General features: G+C 36.7%; 1 protein-coding gene across 3 annotated transcripts in view; it reads right to left on the bottom strand.

Moving 5' to 3' along the window:
• The window catches only part of pak4 (p21 protein (Cdc42/Rac)-activated kinase 4), a 46,994-nt gene that overhangs the window by 25,871 nt on the left and 12,297 nt on the right, over positions 1-8,826 (bottom strand). The window contains exon 1 of one of the 3 annotated variants that reach the window (XM_008426658.2): positions 7,132-7,624. The exons of the other annotated variants lie outside the window; for them this stretch is intronic. The gene's annotated coding sequence lies outside the window, so the exon portion shown is untranslated. Of the gene's footprint in view, positions 1-7,131; positions 7,625-8,826 lie in introns of those variants that run through there. 3 annotated transcript variants of the gene reach the window in all.

Below are 8,826 nucleotides of genomic sequence, written 5' to 3'. Positions count from 1 at the left end.
TGTGAGAATCCTTGTTAAATGGCATTTTAACTAAAACTCTGAGGTGTGAGAATCCTTGTTAAATGACATCTTAACTAAAACTCTGAGGTGTGAGACGTTTAACTGAAGTCCTACAAGGGGTGCGGGTTTTAATGTTTTTATCTTTTTTAACCTTTTTTAATTCTCTTTTTCTGTTTATTGAATGTCACATGCTGTTTTTATTTTAATTATGTAAAGCACTTTGGAATGCCTTGCTGCTGAAATGTGCTATACAAATAAAATTTGTTTGATTTATTGATCGTCTGTCTTATTTCAAGCATACTAAGATATTTGCTCTAACTGGATTTTGTGTTTTTGCAGTGTGGGACATCAGACGCCCTCTGAAAACCAGAGGCTGCATAAAAACCTGCAGGTTGAAGAGAAAACACTCCCAGTAATAAAACAGAGTCCTGCTGGGTAGCAGCATGCTAAACCGCTAAGGGGGATTTTTCCATTTTCATCCAGCAGATTTTTCTGTTATTTCCTACAACTAAACGGCGCCACACCTTCAAGCGCTTCTTAAATAATAAAGACAGACTAGAAGAAAAAAAAAAAAAAAGATGCAGGGATTGTGGGACAGAATGACGGAGAGCTGGGTGGGAGCGCCGACTCGGGCGATTAGGGTGGATCATAAGCCAGAGGCCGTGAGTCATGCTGCTGGCCCAGGCAGAGTTACTACAGACCTTCACAGCAGGGATGTTTGATGTGAAGCGAGACCCACCCAGAAACAGAAACGAAAAGAAAACGACTCGGTCGCTACCAATGTAGCACCGGAGCAGCAGAGCGAGACAAAATACTGGAGATATTTACCAGAGACGTTTATGCATAGAATCTAAATTAGGGTTAGTCCATGTAAACTTAATATTTTATGGTATTTAAAAAATAAAAATGTGTTTAGAGTCCAGAGGTTGGGAGATTACCCAAAGATTGGACTCAGGCAGAAAATCTTTACTGAAGAGTGGAAAAGTATTTGGTAAAAAAAAAATCAACTCAAGTTTTGAGTAACTGATCAAATTATCAATCGTTTAATGTTTAAAAATTACATCATAAAATGGACAAAAATAGAAAATTAAGAGGAAATTTTGGTATTTTAACAACCAAAATAACAAAAATTCATACAATAAATAAAATCAGGCAAAATACAAAAAAAAAATAAAAAATGTGTTTCTGTCAATAAAAAACGTATAAAACTTTAACAGAAACTGCAGCTGTGTGTCTGGTGACTTTTTGGTTCAAACATGTTTACAGACGTCACAATCCCTCTTCTTTATTGTTTTGCTTTTAGGTGTTTTTTCTGTTTTACTTATTGTTTTGGGTTGTCGTGTTATCTGCCGTTCACAAATGGTCTCAAAACAGCAACATTATCATTTATCGCAATAATTACTGGGACAATTCATCACCTAGCTATAATTGTCATTGTTCCAGTCGTATCAATATTTATATTTACCTACGGTGTAAAAGCGTCTCCATTGCTGACATTTAGGGCTCAAACGATTAATCGGATTGAAGTAATCGTCAGCTAACGGTAATAATTAACCATTAACTGAAATATCTAGAATAGAAACACCAGATAATTATGAAATACTTCTTAAAGTAAAGCGCTGCTTCGTCCATAACATCAGGGAAAGTTTCTGACACTCATGAATCATTCTGACATTTTCAGATTTACAGCCTGGGAGTAAAAGAACATTTTGGCTCTGAAAGTTTTATCCTTCATCTGGTTCCAAATCGCTGAGGGCAAAAAACAAGATTTTACTGCAGCCCTGAGGAGCCAAGAAATCATAAGATGTGATGCAAGGCGAGAAAAATGACAAACAGGAAGCGGATCACAGGGCAGCGGCTCAATGAAGCAGCTCTGATTAATGGAAACCAAACGAGAAAATAAAATATTTAGACTGAAATTCATCAACATTTCGTAACAATAAACATACCTGAAGATGTTTTAGGAAAACTTTTCTTTTAACTGGAAACTCTGGTGGAGATTTACTAATAAAAAAATCACTTCCAAGTTCAGGAAAACAAAGATTTTCTGATATTCTGGCTCCACCTTAACCCAGCATCGCTTTGGATTAGAAATCCAAACGTCTTGGTCTCCATCATCGTAAAAACAATAAAAAAGTATCTTAATTTTCATAAGCAAGTATGACAATCTGCTAAATTCTGGTTTATATAATATTCCTTAGTCTGTGCTCAGAATAAGGAATAAATTACGACATAAAGGCAGGGCGGCATAATGAAGGAGTAGAAGCTCCTTTCACAGTAAAACATGGGCAGCAGGTCCAGCTTGAAGCTTCTTTAGTGCACAAGATAAAAACTGATGGTAAAACTCACATCTAAATCAAGTCTCAGCTCTTTAAAAAAATGAAATTTAGAGATGAATCTTAGAAATTTCTGAGTTTCAAAAATGTGTTTTTTTTTAATTAAAATTATTTTTACTTTTATAAATTTTCTGAGTTGCATTTCCAACTTAAAACTTCAAATTTTCTCTAGAATTTTTCTGAGTATAATTTCTCTCAGATTTCTGGCTTTTGGCTCAAAAAGGTCCAAGTTTTTTGTAGAAATTTTCTGAGATTAATCTCAAAATGTTTGTGCTATTTTTGGGGAACGTTTGTTTTTGTATCTACAGCAGCCTTAATACGCCGTCATACTTTTCTCTAAAAACCAATAATGGTAAAAATATAAAACCTTGTATATATCCACCCTTTATATCCCCGAGTCATATATGAGTTTTCCCGTTTCCCGCCCTCCGCCCAGAGCGAACCGGTCCCTCGCAGTCTGTCCATCCATGCCTGGCTGAACAGCGAGAAAGCCTGTCTGCTCTGTGGACCGAACCGGACTGATGAGTTCTGGACAGAGCCGCTGTCTTCTGGCCTGATTCTACTGTGTGGGTGGTCTGCACTGTGAAAGATGCCAGTTTGAGTGAATAATTATACAAGTTGAACTATATAAAGAGATTTAGGCTGTAAGCATATGGACAAAATATGCTCCAGATTTCTTCTTCTTCTTCTTCATAAAGTTGGCAGGAGAGTAAAAACAAACTCGGTTTAAACAGATGAGATGATGCATATTATTGGACTCAGAGGAAAATTGATTCATTTAGGGTTGAAACGATTAATCGTTTGATGAAATAATCAACTCATTTAGTAATTGATTAATCATTAACTGGAGTATACAGAGTCAAAGAAAGTCCATTTTTATAAACAACATATTTGGGGGAATTATTAAGCCACACATTTTGCTTTTAAGAAAAAAACCCCCCACCTTTGTCAGTGAATATATTTAAGCTCTGAAACTCCTCAAGTGGCAGCTTTAGTTTCACCTTGTTCAAGCAATGCTGTTATTACCTTTTAAGCAATAAAATGTTAAAAAAGGAATATAAGTTTGTTTATATTCATTTAAAAATATTGCTAGTATTGTATAAAAGTTTTAGCACCGCATTAATTGCAATGAATTGAATACTATAATTATAGTAAGCTAATTTAGTAATCGATTTACTGAGTATAACAGACTGGGGAAAAAGTCCAATCACTGAAAACCAGCAATTAGAGCAGTAATTAAACCAAAACTGCACAGAAAATAGACATTTTGCCTACAAGACTGTAAATATTTCACCCACAGCTCAAGTGGCAGTTTTAGCTCCACCTGGTTCAAAATCTGTTAAAAATAAAGAAATCTGTCAAGCACATTTTGTTATTCAATTTTTAATTGGTTAATCCAAAAATATAATCAATAGATCAGTCCTAGACTGCAGTGATGCCAAGTCCAGCAGAAAAGGCGAAGCTTTTCAGATTAAGTTCTTTTTTAGCTGCAGACATCATTTGCATTCACTAAAGAAATTATTTTATTGCATTTAAGCAAATAAAATCTTTAATTTCTTATTTAGAAAAGGAACTGAATTCTTTACTTGCATGTTTTTATGTATTTCTGGTATTGAAAAAAAACCAAAAACGCTTATATGGTTGAATGAAAAATCTGCAGAATGTGGCAATTATTTTATTTAATTAATCACTTAATCATCAGAATAAACATTAGTTGCAGCCCTAATTCAAAAACACTTAATTAATCCCAGAGGGATATTAAATGCAGCTCAGACAATTTTCCACCACCAGTTCTTCTTCTCCAACAAGTAAAATAATGTTTGACCTGATGAACCCAGTTTCTCTTGAAATCTAAAATCATCTCCTTTGCTTTGTTCACATCCAAGATAAGACGACTGTTTCCACACCAGGCCTCGTTTCACAGGGACAGATTATTGCTGTCGCACCACATGCTTCTAAAGCTGTGGACCCACAAACACCAGGCGTCCACACCAACGCAGACAGAAACAGAAAACATCCCTTCTACCAAAGACCCACACAGGAAAATACGGCGGCATTCCCACCAGCCATGTTTAATACGCTGTAATCCAACTCCGGTCCGTTTGTCGAGAAACTCCGGTCCGTTTGTCTGATACAGACCAAAATAAACAAACACCGGTCCACCTACAAACCTCGGTGCCGGTTCGGTACAAGTGAACTTTGGTGCAGCTTTAATGCATATGTGAACACCAAACACACCAGAGACCGCTCCAAAAGCAGGAAGTGAACTACAGAGCTGGGCATTCTGGGTAAATACAACCCAGACAAACGCATTAGCCTAGCGCTAGCAGCAGAAATGGCTTGATGTCTTTAATCAAAGACAAAAGAGAAACCTATCAAATCTGATGAAACTCCATTTTTGTTTCCATTTTGTGAAAAATTTAATTGCGCTCAATAGCTGTGTTTCCATTACAAATGTGGGTAAAACTTTGTCAATATGTTGAAAAATCACAATTTCACAAATTTCTAATAACAAGAAACGTAATTAAAATCACACGTCGGTAACTTTGTTCACGTGATCAGTCATTAAAAAACACTTGCTGCACCATCATCCTCCTACTGCTTCCTGTTGTTTTCTTCCTCGTGGTTTCTTCCAGTGGCAACATCTGGTTGTTGATCATGTGACTCGTGTGATGCAAAAAAAGTGTTTCCGTTGCAGTTTTGCGAAACAAATCAATTTTAATACAGCTAAAACTAACCAAACTTATCCTAGCAACAAAACTATCAAATGATTTTTTAAAATAAAATAAAGCAAATTTTAAAAATGTCAACTTGCGCAATTATATGGTGAATGGAAACATAGCCAATGTCTTCTTTAGAGGTTGTAATGTTGTTTCCTTCAGTGGTTCATGATGCAGCGCCCCCACAGGCGAGGAGGAGAACAGTTTCAAATGGGTTTGACACTATGCAGTTAAAAAAAAACTGAAAATGTATTAAATGTTGCCACTTTGATCCCCAGCAGAACTGAATGCACCAGATTATCATGCGTGAAAACAGTAACAACTGATGCACAACTGACTGTCAGCTCAGCTTGCTACAAACAGGAGGGCTCATTTAAAGTCAAATGTCTCTCCTTCTGAGTTAAAGAAAACTCTTAACACCACAGAAAATGTGCTTCTATATTAATTAAAACGAGGCACAAGCTGGAACAGGAAGTGAAGTAAACGGTGCAACCATGAGGTCTCACACAACTCAGAATTATCCCAATCTATGCCATAATCTCTCTGTGTTGAAGCAAATTAATCCATTAATCACGGATAATGGTGCTGATGTTAGTAATTACGACATGAATCCCAACTTTAATGAGTTTAATCCAATGCAAATACTGTTCTGCATTTCTTAGACATTTGAAATTTAATTAAATGGCTTTTTACATACGGACCACAATGTCAGCCGACCACAGAATTAAGATCATCAACTTCCTCTGAATGACTGGGAACCAGCCACAGAAACGGGCAGAATCTATAAATCCACCAGCCAAAAATCAACAATTCCTCACGTTTTAGTTCGAGGTCGCAGCTCTTTTACGGGACAGGAGCATTCTGGCTTTAAAGATATCCACCATAACGCTGCATTCAGGCTGCCCTTGTTGCTGCGATGCTCTAATATTAGCTCACCGCTGCTGAATCCGAGGTGATAATTCATAGGTTGTTCCCTCATTGCAGCAGACGCAGGATTCCCAGATTTACAAAGGCCTTAAAAGACTTACAGTTCACTAAACTTTGTATGCAATTAACCTGATGAAATCTGCTGAGTCGACGTTATAAAAACTAGAGGTGGGCAATATGGGCTTAAAATGTTATCACATTATTTTTGTGGTACTATTGTGACAACTATAAAAGTGACAATAAGAGCTATTTATAACTATGTTTTTAGGAAACTGTAAAGCTGTGACTGTGCATCACATCAATTATAGCTTCACAAATACAAATACTGCCTCTGAAAAACATTTATATTGTAATTTGCTTCTTTAGGCCTCCAGTCACATCAGAAGGTGTGATTTATGATACTAAAATGCACAAGTCAGTGCATTTAGTCATATTTTCAAATTTTCTGATACACCTTTATTATACAAAAGGGAGAAAAGTAGTAAAAGTCTTGACAGTTTTAAGTTTCTTTAAACATTAACTGGAATTTATGGCGACAACAATAAATCAAAATATTATCTTGATAAGAAATTCATCACAATTATAAACAATACTGTTATGAACTTAAATAATTGTGAATAATAACTAACATGATAACTGTTTAATCATTTAAAATGCTGCATTTTAAATTATTAAACTTTGTTATTTTTTAAGCTGGTAAGCAGTGAGTGGTAACAGATAATTACTTTATTACTGCTGATTAAAAATAGGATTTATTCCTCCAGGTTTCAACTGAAAGCACAAAAACAAAAAGTCAGCAGCAGCAGCAGCTCCATCTTATCTGTAAATGCCTGAAATTTTAATCTACATTTCCCCTTTTTTTCCATTAAAACTCCGGTTAAAAGTGCAAACATCGCCATCCTCCCCCTCTCTGCTCGGCTCCATGTGTCACTAACACTTGTGCAAATAAAGACAGATGACTGTGATGGTGGAGTCCAACAGCTGTCTCCACAGTCAGCAACAGGTCTGAATGGGAACACTGGGAGAGAAATAACAAAAAAATAAAACTTATTCTGCTGTTCAGATCCCAAAACCGACCGCGAGGTTTCAAGAGAAATCAAACTTTCCTTCCGTCGCGATGAAACTCAGCTGTGATCGGTAATACTCACTAGGAACCAGAACCGAGTCCAGCGAACCAGCACCGGATCCGTTTCCGCGGAGGAATCCAGCTGAGAAGCGGCGACATTAACCGTGGAAGCGGCGGAACCGAGTGGAGAAGCCGTGGGCTCGGAAACACGTAGCGTGTCGCATTCCTTTGGTTTCAGTGTCGTGACGTTACCGGGTGAGACAGCCGGTCACCGGGGGGAGGGAGGGAGATTAGCGCGGCTCTGTCAGCAGCCAAACGGGTTGGAAATCACAAACAGCGACGCCTCTTCCTCCTCTCCGTCCCTCACCTCACAAACGGACGTGCAGGTGTTTTACCTGCACGGTCACGTGACGCACATTTGACTTTTTACACTTCCTGTTGGGAGGTTCATTTCCAGGTTTGGTTTTGTTTCGGTTTTTCTCCCAAATTAAATAATAAACCGGTGGGCAGCGGACATTTACAAAACGAGTAAAACAAACAGTGATGTGTTCAAGGACCAAAACTGACGGTGGGAAAATTAAAAAACAACCTATTTCTGTACTTTTTTTTTTTTTTTTTTTTTTACATGGATCAGGGCTGTATTAGTGAACAGTGGTGGAACTAGAGGCGAAGTGTCTCTCCTTTATTTGTATTTTTTCATTTTGGTTTTTAAACTACCAGAATTTGCATGTAAAAGTTTATTTTTGTTTGTCTGATGTCATTAACTATAAATCAGATAATCTGGTCTGTAACTCAGTACTTAAGTAGCTTTCATTGAATACTCTTTTAATCTTACATGAGTAACTTCTTACAGAGAGCACATTTAAAAAAAAACCTGATGCGTTCAAGGACCAAAACTGACGGTGGGAAAACTAGAAAACAGCGTATTCCTGCACTGTTTTACATGGATCAAGTTTCTACTAGTCAACAGTGGTGGAACCAGAAGTGGGTAGTAACGAGTTACATCTACTTGAGTACTTTTACTACACTGTACGTTTTGCTACTTTTGACTAAAATAAATTGAGGATAAACAGACAGATGTCTTACCAAGACTAACGGTGGGGAAATTATAAAACAACCTATTTCTGTTCTTTTTTTGTTTTTTACATGGATCAAGGTTGCATTAGTGATCAGTGGTGGAACTAGAGGAAAAATGTCTCTCCTTTATTTGCATTTCTTTTTTTCATTTTAATCTTTAAACTACTAGAATTTGCATATGAGTTTATTTTTGTTTTTCTGATGTCATTATTTCTAAATATAAATCAGACAACCTGATCAGTAACTCAGTACTTTATCTTTTATAGAGTACTATTTTAATCTTAAATGAGTAACTTCTTACATGATGCACATCTAAAACAAACTGTGATGTGTTCAAGGACCAAAACTGAGAGTGGGAAAATTAGAAAACAACCTATTCCTGTAGTTTTACTGGAATAGGTTGTATTAATCAACAGTGGAACCGCGCCATCACCTTCCAATTACTTCCTGTTGTCGTCTTTTTTGTCGTTTCCTCCAGTGGCAACATCTGGTTGTTGATCATGTGATGCGAAAAAAAAAATAATTCCATTGCAGTTTTGCGAAATAAACCAATTTAGATACAGCCAAAAAAAACCCCAAAAAACAAATACCTCATCCTATCAGCAAAATCTGATCAAAAACGTATCGTTTTTCCTAAATTGGCGTGTTTCCATTAAGCAAATTTATTTTTGAAACGTCAAATTGCAAAATTATAAGGTCA

Source organism: Poecilia reticulata, linkage group LG13, assembly GCF_000633615.1.
Source record: "Poecilia reticulata strain Guanapo linkage group LG13, Guppy_female_1.0+MT, whole genome shotgun sequence".
Classification (NCBI taxonomy): Eukaryota; Metazoa; Chordata; class Actinopteri; order Cyprinodontiformes; family Poeciliidae; genus Poecilia; species Poecilia reticulata.
The sequence above is the reverse complement of the archived record's forward strand: the minus strand, read 5'-3'. Positions and strand labels throughout refer to the sequence as shown.